The sequence below is a fragment of the Phacochoerus africanus genome, chromosome 9 (genome assembly GCF_016906955.1).
Source record: "Phacochoerus africanus isolate WHEZ1 chromosome 9, ROS_Pafr_v1, whole genome shotgun sequence".
In the NCBI taxonomy this organism is placed as follows: domain Eukaryota; kingdom Metazoa; phylum Chordata; class Mammalia; order Artiodactyla; family Suidae; genus Phacochoerus; species Phacochoerus africanus.
In genome coordinates, this window is record NC_062552.1 from 127,720,278 (window position 1) to 127,724,430 (window position 4,153).

General features: G+C 62.7%; 1 long non-coding RNA gene across 1 annotated transcript; it reads left to right on the top strand.

Annotated features, from left to right (window-relative positions):
- Positions 1–2,437: 2,437 nt before the first annotated feature.
- Positions 2,438–3,715, top strand: LOC125135600 (uncharacterized). The gene is made up of 2 exons (XR_007137005.1): positions 2,438–2,569; positions 2,906–3,715. It is a non-coding gene; the product is annotated as an uncharacterized LOC125135600 (long non-coding RNA).
- The last annotated feature ends 438 nt before the right edge of the window (positions 3,716–4,153 follow it).

A 4,153-nucleotide genomic window follows, 5' to 3' on the forward strand; every position in this document is an offset into this window, starting at 1 on the left:
GAGACAACCAAGCTGAACGCCTGGGCTTCCTCTCCCTCGGGACCGGCAGCTTCTGGGGCCTTGGGAATCCAGGTGCCTTGTCTCTTGGTCAGAAATGGCTGCTTGATCTCCAGCCTTCACATCTGCATTCCAGGTGTCAGGAAGGAAGAAAGCTGAGGGCGGCGGGGCCCTCCCATTTGAGGAGACATCCCAGAACCCCCTCCCAACACTCCTGGCCCTGTGTCCTCAGGGATGCCGTCCTGTAGCCACGTCTGCTGCGGAGTGGCTGGGGAATGTGGTCTTGCTTCTGCTGTGCCTGCTGATGCTGGCTACCAGGGTCAGGAGCGGTCTCGGGCACACGTGATCACCAGCTTCCCCTCTCAGCTGGCAAAGGCCGGTCCCAGACAGGCTTGGGTGCACACTGGCAAGGCCAGTGGTGAAACTGCCCTCAGCTGAGAAAAGGGTCCAGTTGGGGATTGATCTGGGGGGAGGAGGGAGGGGCCTGGAGACCTGAGACGTTGGGAGGGGGCTTGGGGGAGAGACAGGAGGGGAGATGGATCAGCTCCGGAAACCCCAGGAGACCCACCCCCCCTGAGCCTGGGAGACAGAGCCCCGTGGGGAAGCCATCTGCCCGGTGGCTCTGGCCGCCAGCGCTAGCAGCCCTGCTGCACCCTGGGTCCCCCGACAGAGGGTGGCTCCTCCCGGGGAGCTAAAGATGGCAGATAACCTTATCATCCATTCCAGAGTTTCCAGAAAGACCCATCCACTGTTCAGTGGAAAAGATCACACCACATTCGGGGGGTTTTCTGGGGTCCACTTTCACCAGGGATTGCTGGGGGCACCAGAGGTTTCCAGAACCAGGACAGGGCCACGGTCACAGTGAATCCTGCCCGTGTGACAGGCCCTCGCCCCTGTCTCTCTGTCTGTCTGTCCCTCCAGTCCGTGAGCCCAGGAGCAGTGGGTTCGAATCCCATGCACTTTGTCCCTGGAGCCCACCCACCCTGCATGCCCCGTGAGTGGAAAAGCCTCTCGGAAGACCCCTCACGTCCAGCCTCTGGACAGTAAGACTTGCCCTTGGGAGAGTGAAAGAGGAATCTGAAACTTGGAAAGTAACGAGGGGTTTCCTCCTGCCACGCAGAAGTGCCAGCTGTGGGGGCTGCACAGCTGCCGGGAACCGCCCCGGCTTTGCGGGAAGGCAGAGGGGAACTTCACCGTCTGGCTGTCCCCGGGGGCTGGCGGGAACCAAAGCCCACTTCTCCAGGACGGGACAGAGGTGGCTTTAAATACATGCACCAGCTAAATGAAACGGCAAAACCATGAACTTGATAAAAGAATGTGCAGGAGGGGAGGTCCCGTCGTGGTGCAGCAGAAACGAAATTGATTAGCATCCGTGAGGATGCAGGTTCGATCCCTGGCCTTGCTCAGTGGGTTACAGATCCGTCGTTGCCGTGAGCTGTGGTGTAGCTCGCAGACCCGGCTAGATCCCACGGTGCTGTGGCTGTGAGGTAGGCCAGCGGCTACAGCTCTGATTCAACCCCTAGCCTGGGAACCTCCATATGCCGTGGCTGCGGCCCTTAAAAGACAAAAAAAAAACCCACCCAAAAAACAAAAAAATGAATGTGCAGGAGAGTATCTTGGCAGCCTGGGCAGAGAAAGACTTTATTAAAATCTCTTTATCATAATTGATTTACATTGCTCTGTCATCTTCTGTACAGCAAAGTGACCCAGTCAGACATACATACACATTCTTGGAAAGAAGGACTTTTAAAACTTCCAAAAGCACTACATGAAGCCAAAAAAAAAAAAAAAAAGAGGAGAAGCTGAGGACACTAACGGAGGGGACTCCTTGCCAGGAGATGCCTGGACCAAGTGAGCCATGAAGACGACACAGGCACACAGGGGCCAGAGGCCAAAACTGACAGGGATTAATATGGAACCTCTGCCTGCGGAGCGGAGCAACCGGCCAGAGGCTGAGGAGGGAAGGGGCCAGCATCTATGTGGACACATAGCCCAGGGCCTCTGTCCAGGGGCAGAACCCCCGGATTCAGCCCGCGCGGTGGGACCCTCAAGCCTGCCTGGCCAGCAGGGCACTCCCACCTCCAGGGCCACCTCCCAGAACTCTGGACGGGGCCAGAAGAGCCAGCCTCAGTCTGGGACAGGACAGGGCACACAGCCAAGAGGGAGGCCGCTCACTTGGTCAAGAGCTGTTATTAAGCACCTACTGTATGCCAAACCCACCGCCCTCAGAGCGTCTCCTCAGGCCCCCCCCCCCACAAGGAGGGTGACCCTGCAGGAGCCTCTGTTTTGCCCTAAGGGCCCCATGATGCAAGCAGGATCCCAAGGCCAGGACCACCCCCAGACGTCCTCGGGGGGACCAGGGCGCCTCTGCCCAGCAGAAGTGCTGGAGGGTGTGGCCCTTCCCCCGCCCTCCCCCACTCCTCCCCCAGCGAGGCTGACACAGGCCAGAGCCCTCCTGCAGCACCACCGGCAGGGTCACACCCCGTGTCCTGCCTTCGTTTTAGTCCCTTTCCCAGCCTCACGTCGTCCAAGGGCAGCTCCACGGCCAGGCCCTCGCCCAGGGGACCAGCAGGTGGGTTGGCCCCTCGGGGACATCGGTAGAGCCTTTCTGGGGACATGTTTAGGTTCACGGCGGGGGTGGGGGTGCTGCTGACACCGGCTAGGAGGCGTAGCGATGACGCTACGCAGCCCCTCCCCCTCCACAAAGACGGCGCGGCGCCGGGAGCTGCGGGGGCGACAGGCCCATCTAGGAACTGCCTGCACCACCCCAGGCCCCGGGAGGGGGCGGGGACCAGGGCCGGGGAAGCCCCAGAGCTGCCGAAGGGCCGAGGAGGTAGGGGGGAGCTGGCCTCCCGGTCTGTGGCTGCAAAGGGACGGGCCCTCCCCACCTGTCACCCTCCGCTACTAGGTGAAAAGCAGAAGGGACCTGGGGAGAACTGCGGGGGGCAGGGCAAGGCTCCGGCCTCCCCTCCCCACCCCCACGAGGCGACACCGCCCCAGACAGCAGCAGAGACAGCAGCCCCAGGAGGAAAAACAAGCCGGCTGCCGTGCGTGCGGGCCACTGTGCAGGAAGCAATCCGGTTTCCTCTGCAGGGCGTAGGGGCTCCAGCCAACCGCAATTTGTAGCAGTTTGGGTAACGCCCAGGGTGTCAGCTGCTGGTCTGGGGACGAGGGACGTCCCACCGGCTGGTCTGGCCAGCAGCTCAACCCAGACAGCATTTACCAAACCCCTGCTGTGCGCACTGCCTGGGGCGGGTGGGGGTGGGGGGCAGGGGCCACACCCCCCACCGGGGATCACAGCCTCCAGGGGTCCCAGCAGGGCGCTCCTCACAGCTGCAAGCACCTAGAGGCGCCGCGGCGGTGCTGCGAGTGTGCCACCATCCTGGAAGCACCGCAGCAGCCCTGGGGCCTGAGCTGGGCCAGCCTTCCGAAGCCAGGCTGGGGGGACACGCAGGGACAGGGGGAAGGCCGGGGAGGCCCAAGGGCAGGGGCCAGGCCTGCAGCCGGCCTCCCAGAGTGACCAGGCAGCGTGCAGCCCACCCACTGCAGGGCTTTGCTCAGGGCGTGGCAAGGAGGCCGGGGAAAGGGGCGTGGGCCCTGCGTGCCCTGTCCTGGGCACACATGTGTGGAACCATCTCAGGGCTTCTCCCACCTCAGAACATCCAGGTCAGAGGCAGAGCTGCCCTGTGTCCTGCTGTCACTCCCTTGGTGGGTCACCTGTCCAGGCTGAAGCTTCCTCCGGGGGTCAGGGGGCCCCCAGGCCCACCAGGAAAGGTCTCTTCCACCCCACTCGTGCCAGGCCTTGTCAGCTCCTCACCTGCCTCAGAGAGCAAGATGTACACACCCGCAGGAGAAGCCAGTGCACACGTGTGTGCTCACACATGTGCACACAAACACACACACATGCACACCCTCGAACACGGACACTCAGGAACCCTGGCAGGGGGGCCCCAGGCCATCAGGTGAAGCACAGGCAGCACCCGGGATGCCCCCAGCCCCACCCACCCCCACTGCGGCTTCACCCCCACCCCCATCCCCTCCACCCTCACCCTCACCGCCCCCACCCTCAACCCCCAGACCCCATCCCTATCCCCCCACTCCTCTCAACTCCCCCTCCATCCTCACCCCCACCCTGGTGCAACCCATTCCCCCCCCA